This window comes from Festucalex cinctus, chromosome 4, assembly GCF_051991245.1.
Source record: "Festucalex cinctus isolate MCC-2025b chromosome 4, RoL_Fcin_1.0, whole genome shotgun sequence".
NCBI lineage: Eukaryota > Metazoa > Chordata > Actinopteri > Syngnathiformes > Syngnathidae > Festucalex > Festucalex cinctus.
Genome location: NC_135414.1, coordinates 25,021,218 through 25,043,488, shown reverse-complemented (window position 1 = coordinate 25,043,488; position 22,271 = coordinate 25,021,218). Strand labels below are relative to the sequence as shown.

Below are 22,271 nucleotides of genomic sequence, written 5' to 3'. Positions count from 1 at the left end.
TGGTGGTCGTTAGAAAAGATGCATAAATTAGCCACATCATTGTATAAATTGCAGGGTTGAAAGCGTGTGACAAAAGTTATAGTCCGGAAATTACGGTATTATAAAAACATACAAAATATTTATTCTTTCTTACTATTTACTAAAATCTACAATTTTACTATTTTCTAGAATTTAGGACATACATATCTACAATGGTCGTACCAGGTGATGGTTGGTCGCATTGCATAATATTTTCAACTTAAATCAAAGTTATGTTTTGTTTTGTTTTTTTTACATGATTGTGAGACAGTACAAGCCTGATAGCTGGTCTCATGAGTTCTTTCTTAACTGTCTCTTTTTTTTTCTTTTTTCTTTTTTTATAAACCACTCCTTTAAATGTATTTCAAAATAAAAGTCCCAAATTGATCATTTCTTTTTGGTAATGGTAATGATAATTCATTAAATGAGCATCTGTCAATGAACCCATATGCATGCAACTTTGCTGCTTCAACTTTTTTTTTGCCCATTTCGACCCAAGACAACACCCCCCCCCCCCCCCCCCCACACACACACACACACACACACACACACACACGCACAACAAAACAAAACAAAACAAATACAACCCTGCTATGTGTAATCAGAGGCAACAAAAGCACACCAGGGATGGTCTAGTTTCATTTCAATGCAGATTATGTTCATTATCAGTCAACACTGCTTTCACTGAACTTTTGGCATTCCAAATATGGGCAAGTTTCCGCCCATCCCCGAGAAAACAGAGTGAGAGCGCCGTTATCTTTTCTGTCCTTTGTCACTGCATGCACGCATGTCTGAGCGCATTTCTTTAGAAGTTTCCGCGGCACCTTTCGCATGCAAGGTGACAGTCAAAGTCACTTTTTATCAATCAAAAGGCGGATCTACGTCACATGCTGCTACCTCTCCATAATTTAACATGCCTTGAAAGGAAGAGAAGCTTTGAATATCAATTCCACACGCCACAATATGAAAGACTTTTTTTTTTCTTACACACACACGCACATGCGAGTCTACATTGTCATTCTCCACACTGGGAAAGGTCTCTTTGATATTTTAGCATCGTTCCGGGCCGTGCTGGCAATTAGCAGCCACGCCGGATTCGTTGGCCAAGATCGTTGTGTTATATCGTTGTGTTGCGAGATGAAGAAGAGAGACCAAAGAGCTGCAGGGACAAAAGGAGAAGTGAGTGAGGAAAAGCAAGACAGGTTGGCAGATTTATGTTTGCCCGGCGACCAAAGGCAGTAAAACATCAAATTGGACTTGTGTCCAACTTTGAAGGAAGCGGCCGCAGAGAGGTGAAGGACTTATTAAGTGAAACTTTGTAATATGTCGCCACTGTTCAATGACAACACTGTATGTCATATTTTCCTTTCAGGATCAATATAAACTGCGCTACATAACAAAATATTTCACCAAAACACACCACAAAGGAATGTGAAAAAAAACCTCAAAATTAAAAAAATACAGTCAAACCTCGGTTTTCGAACATAATCCGTTCCAGAAGGCTGTTCCAAACGCGAATTGTTCGAAATCCGAAACAATTTACACAAATTAAATTAGCGCAGTTAAGCTAGCGTCATTTAGAACGTCACTTCCGGTATGCGCTCTTATTATGAAACTAAATGGTGACACTTCCGGTTTCGGACTTAGCAGCTTAACATCAATTTAGGAGTGCTATGTGGTAACGTGCGGATGAGGAAACACCGCCCAAACATTTGTAACAAACATTTTAGAAGGAACAAGCTATAGCTGATTCTGGCAAGAAGGTTACAGACAAGAAATAAGGACAACAGGACCCACCAGTCATTGACGCACACGCTAGCGTCAGACTTCCTGCTGCTATCGCTGCTGGCGAAGACTGATTCTTAGGATTCGTCTCAGTTACGCAGTTAAAGTTGAACATATCAGACTTAAGGCGAGTGAGTCGCGTTCAGGTACGCTCGGCTATTTTCAGTTCGAGAGCCGTTTTTTTCGGACGAGTTCTGAGACATAAAATTCTCAAATTTTCTGGTCGAAAACGGATTTGGTCGAGAAAAGAAGCGATCGAAAACCGAGGTTTGACTGTATAAGGAAGATAAAAAGCATTTTGTTATGAACCTGCATCACCGTCACTCCAGCCACACCCATGATGACCAAACACACGCACACTCGCATGGATGATGAGGATGTTGGTTCGGATTGGCTTTGCCCACCTTAATCCGAGTCTGAGTGGCCTGCCTCTTTAATAATAGCAGTCTTACCTGAGCTTTATTGAGTGCACAGCAGGTCTTTGCGGACTCATCCTTGTTATTTTTATCCCTGCTGCGCGCTTCACAATTATAGTGCATTGCGTCGGACAGCAAGTGGAGGGTCACCTCAAGTGGATATGAAAAGGTCTTCACAGGTCACTTCCATTTTATTAGGATCTTATAGGAGTTGTTTTTTTTGATTATGTTGTTCTGCAAAGAATGAATGATGTGTTTGTTTTGAGATTTACTGTTTTTTTTGTTTTGTTTTTTTAATTTACTATTTCCAATCATCAACTGTCTGTAAGCCACAATGTGCAAAAACATGTTTATTAGATTCTTAGTTCTATTATTTTACTCTTTTTTTTTTTAACAAGAAAGTCTATTTTCTTTTAACATTAAAAAAAAATGTGAATTTACAAAGAAATCATTTTTTTAAAATAAAAAGTCATGTTATGAAGTGATAGTCTTGTTAAAATAAAGTCATTCTTTAAAAAATAAGACGTATAAAAAATATTTCAGTAGACCTCAGTTATTCGCAGACGATAGGGATTTTGGAAAACGATTTAAAAATAGCGTATTTGTTATACTACACCTGGTTGGAAGTAGGGATGTAACGATACCGGCAATATCGTGATATTGCGATATTAAAACTGCCAGAATATATCGTCGTCGTCATGTCACAATATTAAAAGCAGCACACCTGTTAAAAATATCGGGTTGATTTCCATCTGTGCAGTTCTAGCATCTTCTGGTGGCTAGCGTTTTAGCACAGCTTAATTTTCACAAGGCATGTTTTGGCCCGTATATGTTTAAAATCCAAATGAAGGGGATCGTAATATGCTTGTGAGTCAATATGTGAACTCAGTGTGAGCCTGCATTAGCAAGTAAGTGACTCAATATATATTATATTTATATATTTTGTATATAATATTTTTATAATATTTTTAATTGCTGTAATGTACAATAGCACAATATTGTGTGGGTTTTTCTTTAATATGAGCTCATCCATCCATCCATTTTCTGAACCGCTTGCTCCTCACAAGGGTCGCGGGAGGTGCTGGAGCCTATCCCAGCTGGCTATGGGCAGTAGGCAGGGTACACCCTGAACTGGTTGCCTGCTAATCCATGGCTAGTATGAGCTCATTTTTTTTCTGCTATTTTACAACACCAACGTGTGCAAGGACCGACCCACGTTTTACCCAATGGTATATTTTCAAACAATTGAATGTTGGGGTTCATTAAAAAAAAACAACAACAACAACAACAAAAACGCTTTGGACACTAGCTGTATGGCATAGATAGAGCACTATTTTACAAATCCAGCCAGAATTCGCTCCCTGACGTCGGCACGATTAGCAAATCAGAATTTCAAGTAGGAAGTGTGCCCCAACGTATAGCGCTGATGAATAACCGTGGTCACCCCACTATCATTTAAGTTGCCCATCCCTGTGTATTTGCAACATTAGCGTTGTGACTTTTCACCATTACAGAAAGATCTTCTCTGCTCTTGTCGGCATGTTGTGACTCTCCACTTCCAGTTCTCTCCATTTCCATATCTGATGCACAATTTTCCAGATTGGTAAACGCAGCCGGGGACTCATAAGAGCGCTGGGCGACCGGAGTGAGAGTTCAGCCGCAAAGCAATAACTGGCTCGGGGATGCAGATTGCTTGTGGCTCACCAACAACACGTAGCCACCACAGCTGGGAATTACTCCCGTCCCCCGAGTTCTACGCGGACACGAGGCGGAAAGGTCCATTTTTGTGGTCAAACACATTTGCAAAGTGAGGCATTGAAGTGCAGTACACAAAATGTGTCTCCCTCTTGGTGTTCGACGTGTATAAAACGATGATTGAAGAACAACTAATGGGAAGTGTGCGCGTCTCACTGGTGTGCTTAGATGTCGTGTTGTGTTGTAGTGTCTGCGTAATGATTGCAATAGCGGTCACACTCTGAAGCGCTGATGATCACTTGGCTATACACATTGACCTCCATCCACTTTTTATTGATGGCTCTTTTCTCTTATACGCATGTTCTCCAGTAAAAAGTTGACACTACTTTATTCTAATAGATTAACGTAACGACTTCTTTCTTAATGAAATAAAGCAAATTCATTCTGCAGAAATACAATTTACTGTCTTTTTTTAAAAAACAACAACTTTTTTTCCTCTTCTTTTTAGCTTTTCTTTATAAAACAAGCCTAGCTAATTTCATGAGGGAAAAATATATATTTTTTTTAATCTAAAATAAATAAACATGTACATTTTTTTTAAACACAACTTTGTTCTTTCTAATGTTTTTCATGTAATTAAGAATATTTTTTTATTAAATTGAGACACGTTTCCTTGTAAAACAATCTAAGATTACACATATTTTTCTCATACGATTACAACTTTTTTTTCTGATGAAATTATGACTTATTTCTAAAACTCATTGTAAGAGACAATTTTGTTGAAATTGTTTATTATATTAATATTTTTACTTTATTTTTATTAGACTTTCATGAAAATGTCGATTAAACATGTAATTTTCGTGACATTACAACTACAGTATTTTGTATTTCCTAAAATCTTACTTTTATTAAAATAGATATATAATTCTTGGAATTATTCTTGGAAAATGAAGTTGTTGTTTTCATAAAATTTAGACTTTTAGAGGCCATAAAAATCATTTTTTATTTAAGACTTTTTAACATATGAAATAATGATTTTTTTTCTTGATGAAGAAATGTTTTTGTAAAACTAGATTTTTTTTCTTGATACATTACACCTGTTTCTTAAAAAAATATATATACTTTATCCTTCTAAAATGGGAACTTTTGCTTGTTAGATATAACATTTTTTTTTTTATAAGATCACATCTTTAATCTTTGATAAAATACAACTTTTCATTGAAAACAATACGACTGAATTCTCCAAAAAAAGACTGCTCATAACAATACAACTTCATTCTCATAATAAAATGATTGAAATAGTTTCAGTGTGACCCTAACGCTCTTTACACCGCAAGCAATTAGCCAGCACGTAAAGAAATGTGCTGCCGCTTTTGTTCCTCCACTGACAAGCCAGAAAGTGTTTCATAACAGTGAGTCGAGCGCTTCCCGACCTCTAACAGTCTGCTTTCATTGTGTCTGCTCTTGTCCCTCCTCTGAGTGAAGATACCTTCTGCTACCAATGAAACAAAGGAGGTCACCTATCACACGCTGGCAGAAGTGAACAAGGCAAGAGGGAAGGATTTTAAAGGGGGTAGAAGTGTTGCTGGTGGAGTGGAGTGAGAAAAAAAAAAAAATCATATCATCCGAGTAGTGTTCTCAAAGTGTGGTACAGGTACCACCACATTAGTTAAGTATAGTTCAGCTGTATTTATTCCTTTACAACTTTTGTTTCTTGTGTAATTTTTTTTTTAATTATTACTATTATTTGAAGACAACCCAAAGAAATTCTTTACAACAATATGTTCTATGCAGCCCCAATAGTCTTGTACGTGCGGAATATGAATTAAGCAGAAATCTACCTGTTTTTATCTATCTCAAGGGGCGGCCATTTTGCCACTTGTTGACTGTAAATGACATCACAGTTGCTCAGGGCTCAGGTAACAACCAGTCATGGCTCAGCTTCAGAAAACAGGAGAACCATGATTGGGATGTGACAAGTACAATAGACGAATAACAGCAGACACTATGCGTGTCATGACTGGGTCATGCCAGGGTTAAGTTTGGGTCATGCAAGGGTTATGTTTGGGTCATGACCGTGAGGTCGTGTCTGTTTTGAACTGATGTAACCATCATCTGGTTTCAACTGGAAAAACGCGATGTGATGTCAGGAGCTATGTGATATCAAGAATCTTTAATCCCTTTACTTGGTCAACAGCCAATCAGATAATTCCATGTCAGTCCTGTTACCCACATGTCTAGCCACAGCCAATCCGATCAATTGACTGTCTATTTAAGCGAAACCGAGAAGTGTGTGTTTGTCGGATTATTGCCTCTGTTCCTCAGTGCATCTCCACATTCTAGTGATTCTCGATGCATTCTAGTCAAGTTTGTTCTACGCCTCTCGATGTTATGCGAATAAAGAGTTAAAATCTTATTTGAACATAACACTGGGGGGAACATACTACACCTTGCAGCTGTGTGTACAGTTTGAGCAGGACTACCAAATAGACTTGTCCCAAGTCAAGTGTCCATTGTGCTCTTAATGATCAGGCAGGAGAGCGCGTGTGTGCTGCATTACAAACGTGTAGGGAGTTTCCCCGCACAAGTCTGCCAACTCCTCTCAGCCGAGCCCCACAAGGTGATAAAAGCCGACACTTGGCAAGCCACTTTCCCCAGCAAAGCATCTGCCCATTTGCAAGCAACCGCTTTAATGTCAGACTCTATCATTCTTACGTTGAAAATGACCTTGGCATCGGCGTGCGCGCGTCACTAACTGATGCATGGCTCTTAAGAGCAAGAGGGAGAAAATGTGACTGCAAATCAACTCAAGTTTCAACACAGGGCCGTGTGACGGCCATTAGTAAAGTAGTAAAGTCACCTTCAAAACGTGCACAGACAACCATCACTTCTGCGAGAGACGCCTTATTTGACGTGCCGCTTGATTCGCGTCACGCTTGCTTGCCTTGCAACTTTTGGAAATTGGGTTCTCCAGCCAGTTAGGAGCGCACACTCGGACGGCTCTATCAACTTACAGTTACGCTCTACTTCGCCGTCTGCTTACGAACATGTAGCAGTAGCAGTGTGACGTCGCTACTTTGGTCAGCACCACCTGAAATGTGTGAGCTTGCACAATGTGGCTTGTAGAAGCTTGCTCATTAAATGGGCCTCTGGAGAAAATGCTAGTTTTTTGCTCAGAAAAAAAAAATGGGATGGGCAACGACTTGTAATGATACCAGGTATCAGTATCGATATTAGGCCAATACACGGCTTTACTTCAAGTATCGCCGCCAGTCCCCCTCTTGTGTGCCATTTTACAATCAGAAACCAGAAATTAAAACAATTGAAAATTATATATATATATAGATATATATATATAGAAAGAACAAATGCGAATGGGGATATACTGTATAGGACTTTCTTCAAAATCTATGTTATTGCTTATTGGCGGAAAACTTTATGTATCAAAAGTACTAGTGACATGGGCACTTAGTAGTGGTGACCACTCAAGCGTACTCTTCTGATATTAGTGCTACTTTCTCAATAAAATATAGTTATAAAAATGACCATTAAAAAAACACACATTATTTTCTTGATGACAATTGAAATTGTTCTTGATAATGTTGTACGTAATAAATGTCAACATTTTCCTGAAAAAAATTAGACTATAGAGTGGGGATGTACAAATTTTACTATACAGTATGTACAAATATGCTAATATGATGTAAACAAAAAGAGCGAGAGAAGGACAGATCTTTTTACAGTATTCGATTGAAGCTACAACGAAAGTAACTTTTTATTCTCGCATTATATCCCCTTTTTCGTTGCTATATTCTCCTTTTTTATTAATAGGGTGGACTTTTTCTGGAAGAAATTATCTGAAAAACTTCCGGACAAAATACATCATTGTTCATTAATTAAAACATGAATTTTACTCTAAAAAAATATATATTCTCACTTGTGACTTGCACATCCTGTATTTGATTTTCTCCCACCTTTGCTATATACAGTGTATGCAATGTGTGCTTTTCGCCTTGAAATAGCAGCACCGTGCCAATATGGTGCATGGCGATGAAGCGTCACGCGAGGCTCGAATGAAGTTCAGTGTGACACCCTCGAGCTCATGAGGGAAACAACTTGACCTTTCCATCCTCTTTTTATAGAAGAAAGCGGCACCGGTTCCGTCAGATATTCCCTCGTTACAAAGGAACGGGAGTTATATGCTGGAAGGCGTTGCATAATTCCCAGTAGAACTGTAAATAATTAGGACTAATACAACCGGTGGCAAGGTAGACATTATTTTTCAACTTCTGCATTGATGTTTACCGGTAGTTGATGAATAGATTCAAGGATTACATTTTAATTCAGTTCTGGGTTGTTAGGCACAAATTTCCCCATTGTAAGTAGGAGGGGGGGAAAAAAATCCATTATGGTGTGATATGCATAAATAGATGTTGCTCAAAATAATCAAGAACCTTTTGCGCTAACATTCTCCACTTAAAGACAAAAGGTGGAATATTCTGCTTAATAACAAAATACTGTTCTTGTACTTTAACTTTGCCCCACAAAAAAAAAAAAAAAAAAAAAAAAAAAACGAACCGAGGTTTACCTTTTCAAACTTTTATGTGACTATACAGTGCAGGCCTTTTTCTGCATATGAACAATGTATTGACATACAAACTTAACCGTGACCGCAACAGTAAGTGTTCACTTTTAATAAGTCCTTCATTTATAGACACATTGAATCCTATTTGGACCATTTGAGCAGATTGCAAACACAGTTGCTATCTCCGATGATGCAGAATTCTAATCGGGGCTAATATTGACAGTGGGAAAGCAACCATGCGGAAACAAGACAAACAAACAGAGCCAGTGGTGCATTGGGAAGGTCTGTCTGTCTGTCTGTCTGTCTGTCTCTTTTCATTGGCATACATTTGTAAATGAACACGTTTTATTTCTGTTGTTAACTTCTCAATTGCTATAAGGACACAGAGTGCTGTCTATAGTGATTTAAACATGATATCACGTTAATATCTTGTTGCTTTGCTGTCTCGTTTCTAAGTTCTTAAAGGCACGGTCTTCCGTTTTCACTCAGAAAAATGCACTATATAAATACAGGATTCATACACATGAACTCCTTCTCAGTCTACACCTCTGGGCTTCTGTTAATGTGTGATGGTGATTTTTTTCCTAAACCCCCACCCCCTCCAGCCTGTATTTTGCCATTTTGTGTTTGTTCTGTCAACAGCGTGCCGTTTCTGTGGACAGACAGTTGTTTGCCCCTCCAGCCAATTGCAGAGTGGGGGGTGGCGGGGGGCGTCCGGGCGAATTTGTCGGCTGCATGACGTCACTCCTGCAGCAACTTGACAGCACACACGGATTTTTTTTTTCACTCACTCACTCACTCACTCACTCACTCACTCACTCACTCACTCACTCACTCACTCACTCACTCACTCACTCACTCACTCACGCACTCACGCACACAAGCTTACATGTGTGAGTGACTGAAAAAAAAATCTGTGCGTGCTGTCAAGTTGCCGCGCCAGCCCCCACATTTTTCTGAGTGAAAACGGAAGACCGTGGCTTTAACAAAAATAACAAAAAAAAAAGTGTTATGTTTTGCTATATGATGAAGCTAGCTTGTGGAAGCGACATGAATCATCTCTAATTGACAACCCAATTTGTAACCCTGTTTGAAAGACTAAGCCAGATTGAAATGCTTACCGTATTTTCCGCACTATAAGGCGCACCTAAAAGCCTTCAATTTTTTCAAAAGCTGACCGTGCGCCTTATAAACCAGTGCGCCTTATATATGGATCAATATTGAGCCACAACAGGTCTCGCTGTCAAGACGCTATCGGTGACCCTGCACGATGTGCAGAAGATCCCGCCATCTTGGATCGCTAGCTAATACTAATACTTTACCTCAGAGAAAATAATAAAACAGCTGTTTATTCATTTTGGGAATGAATGGAGTTGTCAGAAAGCTGGTTTGTAATCTATTCATAAAGTTTGACTGACCTATCTGACGGTTTTGTTGACATTCCCTTTAGCGCAGCACCATCTAATGGATGCATAATGTAACCCCAGCCTCTACTGTAGCGCCTTATATATGAAAAAGGTTTTAAAATATGTCGTTCATTGAAGGTGCGCCTTATAGTGCGGAAAATACGGTACTTGAAATCTTAACTGTAACTTCAAATCCTAATTTGAAACCAAGTTCAGTACGTCCAACAAGGTTGAATTAAGAGTATGCTTGTGAGCATTGTCTTTCATTCAGATTGTTTCATTCTTACGGCATTGAATTGATCATAACTGGACTGTTCTGTGCTGTGATTGGCCAGGCTGCATTTCAGGGGTGTTGCTTTATAAAAGGTGAGAGGTTTTAAATTTGGTTGGACACTTTTCATAGGCAGAGTATGGCTACTAGGTTATGTCTAAATGTGTAATTTGCTACTTACGGTACCCATAAACAGCCTAGCTCAGCTTTTGATTATGGAAACACTATGTTTTTGTGTTGAAAAATTATTCTAAAAGCCAAACATTCATTTACAAGGTAAACGTATCCAGCCGCAGGAGATTAAATGGTATGCATGAAAGTGAATTATCCTTGGCTTGTGAGATATGGGCCACAGTAAATGTTTCCCATTCATCTTCCATGCAAACAGTGAAAGAAGTGACACCTTCGCAATGACTCCCCAGTGCCTGTCTTGGAGTTCCAGCACTAGGCCAGCAATCTCTTTTAAATGAACTGTTTGTGTTCCTCTGACACGCTCGGTGTTATTTTAATGGTCTGGAAACCACAGAGCAATATCGTAAAGGATTATTATACCTTTAAATCACCTGTGAGAACCAATCAGAGTGCACAGGTATTCCATTAATCATCTTTGCCGGAGTGCGGCTCAAATTAAATGCTGAGCTTTAGTCACAGCAAGCAAGCAGCTTTTTGGGCTGTGGCTATTTGTTTTCGGGGAGTTGCAGTGTTACCTTTGCAATGTGTTTCCTATTTTACGATTGGTGCACAGTAATAGATGGTGGCCCAATCAGGTCCAGCCAGGAAGTTGCAGAGGACTACAAAGGAAAGATACACACAAAAAAAACCTCAGTAAGTACACGATTGAGCTACAAGAATTTACCCTAAAACCTTCTAGTGGATGAAATGGATACAACCAAGTCATCGCAGGGCTTTTCCATGCCACAACGAGGCACTCTAAAGTGGCCACACCAGCATAAACTCTACATGAAGAAATTGGCTGCCACATCAATTTTTTTGGTTTTATTTTGGTTTTTATCCCTTCTCACCCATCCACCTTTCTCTCCCTGATGTTCGCCTACTTGTGGCGGACAACAAGGTGCTCTAAAGCAATTACGGAAGCAGTCCACCTTCTGGCTGCGCTTTTTTTTTTTTTTTTCTCTCTTCCGCTTTTCCAAAAAACTTTGAAGCGGCCACTCCAGGGGGCTACCTAAAGGCAAGATGCGTTTTTGGAGTGTAGACTAGGGTGACCAGGTTTTCAAAATAAAAAACTGGGACACCAAAATTTTGCTGAAAATCAAATATACAATAATATTTGATTTTCAGCAAAATTTTGGTGTCCCAGTTTTTTATTTTGAAAACCTGGTCACCCTAATTGCAGTTCTAGGAACTACCGCTAACAAATTTATTTGCTAGTCAATCTGTTGACATTGTGGTTGTGTTATTACTTTAGCTAATGCTAAATGCTATCTTGACAAACAAACCAATGTACACTCACTGTAAGTGAATGTCAAAGTAAATAGGAAGGAATTTAACAACAAAATGAAGGGGCTAATGAAATCCTCCAGGACTCGTGACACGAGGCTGAAAACTTGGGACTGTCCCGAAGTAACCTATGTAGAAGAAATTATCTTCAAACGTGTACAATGTATTTCAAAACCAATTTCTGAATTCAATTCGCAGAATCTTTAATATGTTTGTGTGCAAACATCATCTTGATTTTGTGACATGTTTGAAGCACCGTTCTGGCAGCCATTGGAGATACTTGTTTAAAAAAAAAAAAAACGGCGTTGACCACATGCTTCTGTTGGTTGTTTAGCTACATGCTTTGAACAGAGATGATAATGTTAAAAATTGAAGTGGAGGTCCAGGCATTCATTATCAAACATAGGAGACTTAATTGCTGAATGAATTAAAAACCAATCTAACTCTCTCGCAAGCGTATTATTTATCATCACATAGAAGCAGCAGAAAAATAAAATGGATGAAAGACAGATACTCATCCAAGCGCAGTGAGTCAATCGATACATCAGCCAACAGCGCGCCATGCCAACGCCTCTTTAATTGCCTGTTCTCGGTGAATGATTCAGGTTCCGCTGAAGCCTTTAATGAGGTGTTGAATTTCACTGCAGGGATTGAAACGCCGGCAATTAAAAAGGCAGATGTAGCGCGGCCCAGGTGAACTGAAGGATGGCTACAAGATAGCATATAACATATTAACATCATCAAAGCTGATGATTGGAACAAAGGTCCCAAATGCATTACCGCTGCCTATAGAAGAAGTGTGATAAAGAATTAAAATTACCCTAATAAAATGCATTTTCTCATATTAAATACATTACAGTTGCTTCTGACACAAATAAATGTAAAATATATTCTTCCAGTGTTTATTGTTGTTAACTCCGCCTCTGTCCTAAATTATAAAGCAGTACATGATTAGTTTGGGGATCTATTACTCATCCACAAAGAGAAGGAAACAAAATGGGTAATAGTGCAGCAAATGTAATCGTTTTTACACAAAGAGCCCTGTTTACGTTGGTTCATTCGGGTTAATGGTGCAAAAGTGTCTATTATCAACTAATCACAATTTGCTCCCCTTTAAGCTTGGATGGATCAGTGAGTCCGGATTCAACCAGCGAGCAGTGAATTCTAATTAAGGCAATTGAGTGTTGTGTGAAACACTTACCAACAGGCTAATGGCCTCTGCGCTAACATCCCATTTACAAGCAAATAGCCGACCGTGGGGCAGCACGATAGGGCACAAGGTTAGCACATTTGCCTCATAGTATGGGGAGTGGAAACATCTCTGCGGAGTTGTTGACTTTTAACTCATTCACTCCCTGCTCCAGTTTTGCAGCAATTAGCATTAGAATATAGCTAAGTTTCATCATTATTCACAAATCTATTTAAAAAAGTGGCGAAAAGAGCTTTTTGCAACATGGCCCTGGTTGATCTCTTATACTCTGCTGCCACCTGTTGGACGTTTTTGTAATCACTACCATTTCTGCGAGCATTCTCTTCAGAGGCTGCATCAAAGCCTTTTGTATGCTCTAGCATATATATATATATATATATATATATATATATATATATATATATATATATATATATATATATATATATATATATATATATACTTTGTATATGCCACTATACAGGACTGTCTCAGAAAATTTGAATATTGTGATAAAGTCCATTATTTTCTGGAATGCAATTAAATAAGCAAACATGCCATACATTCTGGATTCATTATAAATCAACTGAAATATTGCAAGACTTTTATTGTTTTAATATTGCTGATTATGGCATCTTTTTTTAACTTGGCCTGAGGAAATATTCTAATATTTTGAGATAGGATATTTGAGTTTTGTTCAAGCTGTAAGCCGTAATCAGCAATATTAAAATAATAAAAGGCTTGCAAATTGCAATATTTCAGTTGATTTGTAATGAATCCAGAATTTATGACATTTTTGTTTTTTTTAATTGCATCACAGAAAATAAAGGACTTTATCACAATATTCAAAATTTCTGAGACAGTCCTGTATTTATACGTTTTTAGGAGCAAATGAGTTAAGGGCCATATTTTGGTGGATCGGTGCATGTGCATTTCATGTAAAAATGGGCACAACATAATTTTGGGCAGTCGAGCATGTTTATGAATTTGGTACTACATGCAACTTTTATTTATTTATTTTTTCTGCAGCCACTTTTCTAAGTTCAGCCTTGATGTGCCATGTTCGGCCCATCCTCAGCCACTTTTTACTCCTGCATTTGCCTTACTTCACATCCCTTCTCTTCTTTCTCCCACATGAGAAGGCTCACTTTAATCTTGATTTCTTGGATTCTTTTTTTTCCAACTCTCACTTATCTGTAACCACGTCCCTTTCCAACATCACTAGGCCATCTAACAATTCAGTAATGGTAGAATAAGTCTTTGGAGCCCAAAGCTATGGGATTTTACGCCTCTAATTGTTTTGTTTTTTTCCTCCTCTCTCTCCTCCTCTATTCTTTTACTAGTAACACAACTGCCTATTACATACAAATTGGCCACAAAAGCGTGCAACATAAAGACTAATCTTAGACATTCTCAGCGGATGCAGTCAAAAGAGGGAGCTAATAACTTCATACTTGTGCAGAATTAAGAAAGAAATAGAATAGTGCAATCATGTCAAGTCATTTATTGAAACTCTTTTCTTCTCCTGCATTATTCACTCTTTTTCCCCACCTCATTGTCGCCATTTCTAATAGCTGGGGATTAACATTTAATATACTCTGCTGTCGAGGATTAGAGAACAGGTGACACCGTTTTATTTCTGTGTCACTCCAGTGACGTGTGCCCAAATTTCATCCAGGATTACCGCAAGAAGATAAAACACAAAATGATAAAAACGATTGTTTGATGTAAGCCGCCTTTGATTTTGATTTTTTTTTTTTTAAGACACAACTGGATTAAAATGATCAAACCATGGACTCACGCTCTCTATGAAGAAGATGGTCTGCATTTGTTGTCAATAACTGGAAGAAAAATATCAAATCATTTTTTTTTTTGTAAGCATAGTGGCACATACAATGTTGATTAAATTGTTCTAATATAATTCCAGACAAACTAGCAGTTTTAAAACCGTACGGCAAAGTGTTTTTTTTTTTTTTTAAAGGTCATTTAGTTACCATCTGATGCATCATTCTTGCAAAAGCACATACTGAGGCCGTCAGATGGGAGCACTCGCCACAAAATCAAGCGATAATTGATTGATTTGACCCACAAGGCTAACCTTGATTAGCCCTGATTTAAATCATTACTAACAAAGCTAAAGTCTCACAATTTTCCTTTTAAGTGATATTTTCGCAGAAAATGTTGGTCGAACCCGAAACTCCACCACTTCTGCGCCAGTCTGTACTGTTTGTTTAACAAGTGGATATTCCCGGCTGACATCAATATGACACGCAGCGCGAGTACGTTGAATGACAGAGCGTATTATCATCGCATTCGCTCCGCTTTTGTTGCCACAACCCTCCACAAGCTCTCGCAGCTCATCAGAGGTGACAGCTCCTGCATGAAAGAAGCAAACAGCCTCTTGACATCCTAAGTGGGGGTTTCACTGCCAGCTATCACAGCACAGCAACACCGGGCCAATCATGGCTTCCTGCAGGGCGGAGGCTAATTAGGTGGCCTTCAGCCCGTGTGGCTGCATGGCGGTGTGTGGAACTGGAATGTCACACGATCACGCAGTTTGCAGAAACAGAGCAGAGCGACCATCCTTGGCTAAGGCATATTTTCACCGCTCCGGCCCTTCATTCTTGATTCGCACACTCAGCATATGTTGTGATGGTGGTTTTACGGCAACAAGAATGTTGCCAGATTGCCTTATTCCTAAAGTCATTCAGATAAATTTGGAATAGTGACAAAAGATTCATAAATGTGCATTTAAAGGGGACAATAATATGTCCCATGCAACCCCACTAGTCTAAATATGTTATTCTGTTTAATAGGTAACAACCAATCATAGCGCAGCTTCAGAAAACAGGTGAGATGTGATTGGTCGTTACCTGAAACCTGAGCAACATTAAGTGTCATCTTCAGTCGACAACAAGTGGCAAAATGGCCTCCCCCTGAGTTGGATCAAAATCGTTGGATTTTGCTTCATAAGTCATATTCCACAAATGTAATGTTAATCAGAATGTCATGTTTAGACTAGTGAGGTCACATCTAACCGTATTTTCCGCACTATAAGGCGCACCTTCAATGAATGACATATTTTAAAACGTTTTCCATATATAAGGCGCTACAGTAGAGGCTGGGGTTACGTCATGCATCCATTAGATGGCGCTGCGCGAAAGGGAATGTCAACAAAACAGTCAAATAGGTCAGTCAAACTTTATTAATAGATTACAATCCAGCTTTCTGACAATTCCATTCACTCGCAAAATGAATAAACAGCTGTTTTATTATTTTCTCTGAGGTAAGGTATTAGTATTAGCTAGCGATCCAAGATGGCGGGATCTTCTGCGCATCGTGCAGGGTCACCGATAGCGTATTGACAGCGAGACCTGTTGCGGCTCAATATTGATCCATATATAAGGCGCACTGGATTATAAGGTGCATGGTCAGCTTTTGAAAAAATTGAAGGGTCTGAGGTGCGCCTTATAGTGCCTTATTTATATTTATGGTTAACTTCCACTTTAAGTAAAATAGTCGTCATTACATTACAGTAGCCTTTTTGTTTGAGCATAAAAAGAAGAAATGAGAGGGAAGCACTCTTGATGTACAGGATTAAGCATGTTTTTTTGTCTTTGTAACAAATTGTTAACTCACACTAAGAGAGCATAACAATTGGAAGCATTGCAAGAATAAAAGCACCCACAGGAATTTTATTTCCTGGGGCGGGAAAAAAAAAAAAAAAAAAAAAAAAAAAGAGCATCACAATGCAAATGGGTTTCTTTAATTAACTCATCCCAAATTGGGAGAGACTACAACACTAATGTGCATAATCCACCATGTCTGCTCCATGCACATTATGGACTTTTATTCAAGTCCCTGTGTTTATATGACGTGATAGAATTGCAGCCCTAATTGTTCAAAGTGATTTGCATGACTTATTGACTATACGCAAGCTGACCCTTCAGGGGTAATTCAAGTCATAGTAAGATGTATACTTTTGTGTTACGCACCACACATACAACCAGATCAGATATGGGGATGAAAGGAGCTGCTCCCATTGGCCAATCAGATGGACGGCGGTTGTGTTCACCCCCACAACGGCGCCTCTTTCTTACTACATCAGTCAATGAAAACACCAAAAGAGAGAAGACAGCAACAATGTGCACAATTAGACTGGTATGTGCGAGACTTGAATTGGACATAGAAATAGTTTTATTTTAATTATTTATGAAGCTACTACTTGTTTTTTTTTTGTTTTTTTAACTCTTGTAGGGAAGTTATTCATGGTTATCTGTAATTTAAAAGGTTCCTAATAAAAATTTTATGATGGTGAGAGTTTGACCCAAGCAATTACGTTGAATAAGTTTAGCCTGACTTAAAAAGCCAAACTCGAGTGTTTTTCATCCAATCGTGCTTTCACTCATGCGCTTAAATGCATTTAATTTGCGTTACAGCGACCGTGGATTGGTGAAGTACTATATTGTTTGTGCATATTAATCCAAGGTCAGAGACTGGGCGCATATCTTACGGGCGTCTTGCATCACTCCAAATCGACACATTGACACGCCGAACACGCAAGTGATTTGTCAGTCAAAATGAATGGCTTTTCTTTCATAGCAAATGTGTGCTGAGAATCGAGGCCTTTGTAGGCTCACTGTAGCACCGTGAAGGTCAAGGGAATGGTGATGGCTTTGTCATTGTGGGAGCTGTTCGTGTGCAGTGTGTAGTGCAATCATCATCCTTAAGAAACATGTCAAAACAGTGAACGTAGTAAAAACAAGCGTCTCACTAGCTGAACGTTCACCTTTGAGTCAAGGTGAAGGGCTAAGAGATATTTCAAAAGACCGTTTTTCAACCCCGAGGCATGATTCCAAAGAGCTTGCAAAAGGTCAGTGATGCAATAATACTGCTGGTGCGAACTGGACCGGGGCACAATAGAGAACCTCTCATCTATTGTATCATCCGATTGTATTTTGAAAGCACCAAATCACAATAGCATTTATCTCAAGGCGCTTTCACTACGGAGCCTGACTAAATGAGTCTCAAGTACCGTATTTTTCGAATTATACGTCGGTCCGGATTATAAATCGCACCAGCCAAAAAATGCATAATTAAGAAGGAAAAAAACATATAAGTCGCACTGGAGTATAAGTCGCATTTTTGGGGGAAATTGATTTGGTAAAATCCAACACCAAAAACATACGTCATCTGGAAAGGCAATTTAAAATAAAATTAAAAGAGAACAACAGGCTGAATAAGCGTACAGTATACTAACATTACATGACTGACATGCCTGGTAATGTCAGCAACGATGTAACATATTAAGAGTTTGTAGTGAGCAGTGACGGGAGTCGGAGTGTTGAAGCTTGGAGCCAAAGGCTGGCGTTTTATTGACATCAGCTTCTGGGGTCTTAACAGCAACTCCCCACTCAGCTAGAAGCCAACAGGCTAACTCCCCTTTTCCACATAACAAAACCTTCCCACACCCGGAACTCTCCCTTCGTCCCAACGTTCCGTGGGTGAATTATGTTCCCATCACTACAAGTTATTCATATAACACTAGCATAAAGAACATGCTAACAAGTTTACCAAACTATCAGTTTCACTCCAAATCACTAAATCCAATGAAATCTTCCATCCTCGGTGTCACTTTTAAACAACTCCCCCAACTCGGGAGGTAGACGATGCAATGTTGAACTTATCAACACAGGCCTAGAGCGCCCTCTTGCGGTTTAGTGTGAAAATAACATGTGGAATTATATAATAATGTGTTAATTTCACACACAAATCGCACCAGAGTATAAGTCGCACCCCCGGACAAACTATGAAAAAAACTGAGACTTATAATCCGAAAAATACGGTAAGCTAAATGGAGCAAAACAGTCATTTGTTGACAACTAACTGGATAATATAGGCCACAACAATAAAAATGTAAATTACTGAGTACACATTAAACACAATACTTGAGTACAATATTTTAATTTGTGTGGTAAAAAGAAGACAATAGCATGCTATGCTAATCCAAAATTGTATTCTTCTCCCTCTTCCAGCAACCAAGAAGCTCTTTCTGTGAGATTTCTGCAAATGATCCAACTTTTCCCCAAACTACAATACTTTGATCACCTTTACTGTTGATGATGTGATCCCTGTCAAAGTAAGCTGCTTGCCTGAGTGTGAGCCTCCTTCATCACATCCTTTTAAGTTTGGAGACGACCGCACATTGTGTTCTGCCTTTCTGCTATACAGTACACGTCACAACATACGGCTACATTTGACTTCAGTCTTGTCATGTTTTAAATGTTGAAAAGGTGCGTATTTCATTTAAAAATGAACTATATAGTCTGATTGTTTCATTCTAAGATGAAAGCTACATCCGGGACTTTATAGGAAACGAAATAAAATATGCGAAGGCGTATCATGTCCTACTTTGAGATTTAACATCAAGTAAAACCTCACTTTTACAGTCAGGAAAAAAAAAGCCCTTATTGAGGTAAGTCTTTCAGAAGATTTAGTGTTAGCGCATGTTTGACTGAACGCACATAATTCAATTTCAAATTGCTGCTGCCACCTGTGGCTGAAAAATGAAACTGCGCACACCCTTCTGCGTACACAATGCGGGCAAAGTCTAATCTGCAGACAGAGGGCGGGAAATTCAAACCCAAATCCAGTGTGAAAACTATTGCCCATTGTGAACAGCTAATGTGTTAATCTACTAATTAGAAGATGTTCCAGTCATAAATGGTCAAATAAAAAGTCTATTGTAGAGATTTCCATCCATTTTCTGAACCGCTTGCTCCTCACAAGGGTCGCGGGGGGTGCTGGAGCCTATCTCAGCTGGCTCTGGGCAGTAGGCAGGGTACATCCTGAACTGGTTGCCAGCCAAATTGTTACAAAGAGCAACTTCGAAGATGATTTTACTTTATGTGGAGGCTTTGCCTTTAAGAACGATTAGTGATCCAATAGACGTACGTCTTATGTGACTCCATGACAATGACCCAACAATTTATTAATTCCGCACAGTCTGCCTCACTTCTTATTTTTGTGCTACATATCTCAATGATTTTTTTTTTAATTTACTTTTGAAATACAGGTTGCAATATGGTTTCCGTTTTAAATGTGCAAATTGGCATTTAAAAAAATGAACAGGATGTTTGCATATCTACTTTCGCCATTCTAATATATTTGATTGTATTACATGTTTAAAATGTTTTATTTGTATTTAGATCCTGTAACTTAGCTTGCTGCAATTGCAGCACACTTTGAGAATCACAACATTTGTACTTGAGGACCATCTGGCATCATCAGAATTCTCTGTAGGCATTAAGAATGATATGTTAATTTATCTTTTAATGACTATTCATACAGGGCAAAAAATATATATGCATGGCCAATGAATTTTCTATGAGGCAATAAAAATGTAAAATCTTGTTACAAGTTACATCAAGGATGGTAATGTTGGCTGGTTTAACCAAGACACAATGGCATAATTGAGTCTGAATAATAATAACGATTTTCCTTCTCGACTTCTGACCTCTTCTCAAGTGTCATGTCAAAATGTCAAAAAATGGATAATTATGGATGTTAAATCTATTGAAAAGTTCAAATGAATGAGATCAGGGGGAAAAAAAAAAACTTTCATACAAGTAAATCTGCCTTTCACAAACTTTAACAATGTATTCGTTTCCCCCAAATAAATTAAAATACAAAGCTGATTGCAGACAATTAACCTTTTTTTCTAATTACATTATTTTCTATGGCAAAACCTGTTGATTTTCAAAATGTTGTTCCTAGAGTACCGTATTTTCCGTACTATAAGGCGCACCTAAGAGCCTTCAATTTTTTCAAAAGCTGACCATGCACCTTATAATCCAGTGCGCCTTATATATGGATCAATATTGAGCTGCAACAGGTCTCGCTGTCAAGATATTATCGGTGACCCTGCACGATCGGTCACGCGCATGCGCAGAAGATCCCGCCATCTTGGATTGCTAGCTAATACTAATACTTTACCTTAGAGAAAACAATAAAACATTTCATTTTATTAAAACAACTCATTTTGGGAGTGAATGGCGTTGTCAGAAAGCTACTTTGTAATCTATTAATAAAGTTTGACTGACCTATCTGACTGTTTTGTTGACATTCCCTTTAGCGCAGCACCATCTAATGGATGCATAACGTAACCCCAGCCTCTACTGTAGCGCCTTATATATGGAAAACGTTTCAAAATACGTCATTCATTGAAGGTGCGCCTTAAAATGAGGTGCGCCTTATAGTGCGGAAAATACGGTAATTTGACTCCATGGAGTACTATTTATTGATAAAACTGCTGCATACAATGTATTTTAATTTTCTGTGCCCCGTGCAAACAATAATATCCGCTTGATGAGCACCTGAAGCATATTTACTTTGAAGCGTCCTAACTTTTACTGTCAGTGCTTCGCAATGTAGCGCTCATATTATTCCAACCTTTTATCCTTCACTGCTCCCTTTGCTCTGCATCAAAACAGACAGCCGGAGGTGCGTGTATTCTTATGTATTGATCTATTCATTTTTAATGGCCCCCACGCTTCCCTGAGCAGGAACCGTCGCATGTCGGTTCCGCCGGGGCAAATGATGTTGTCAGGCCTCGCCGCCACTCTGTGCTTCTTAAAAGCAGAGCAGACAGCCTTGGAAGTGTTTTGAGCGGATTCCCAAGAGATGTGGCCTTGTGGATCGTCATTGTCCTTGTCTTTCACAAATGTCATAACCTTTTGGTCTCTCTGCCCTTCTTTCACGTCCGTCACCATCAAACAAAGACATAAAACAGAAAAAAATAATAATAATAATACACAGGATATTGAGATCCCTTGGGTAAGAAAGGAACAGTAATTTTCTGATTGCATGTTCTCACTGCACAAAATGTCACCATGACATATAAACCGACACACATCAATCATATTTCTTCCACGTTCTCCTTCCAGATGCATTAGAAGCCAATCCCTCTCGCCTCCTGACTCCTCTTTTTGTCCTCTGTTCTAACCGGTTTAACTCATTTCCTCATTGTGATGAAGGCGATGTTACTAATGAAGGTTTCAGACACTTAAAGGCCAGTCAAAACTCAGCCAGCTGAGATAGCGAGCAATTATTTGCTCAGGATTCCGAAAGATATCGAGTCAGAACTGGCCAGCCAGAAGATGAAGGTTAGGACATTTTGGGAGCCGAGCTGGAAAGCCGTGCTCTAATTCAGCGTTTGAAACTCTGACAAATTGAGCCGTGCTTTTTCCTCCTAAAGTGTACCACAGAATGCTCCTGGAGGTTGTTCAGTGCCTTTGGCCGTCAAACTTTTTGAATTTGTTATAGATTGTAAGTCGTTTATATTATGGTCTATTGTCTCACCCTACTCAGTTTCTGAAGCTGACCTCAAAACAATCCTGCACATGCCCTCGGAAACCTTGTCGAAAACTCTGCCAGAAGAATAGAAGCT

General features: G+C 38.9%; 1 long non-coding RNA gene across 1 annotated transcript in view; it reads right to left on the bottom strand.

Moving 5' to 3' along the window:
* Positions 1-945: 945 nt before the first annotated feature.
* The window catches only part of LOC144017502 (uncharacterized), a 107,582-nt gene continuing 86,256 nt past the window's right edge, over positions 946-22,271 (bottom strand). Inside the window, exon 6 of the long non-coding RNA XR_013283197.1 lies at positions 946-1,177. This is a non-coding gene — a long non-coding RNA (uncharacterized LOC144017502). The remainder of the gene's footprint in view (positions 1,178-22,271) is intronic.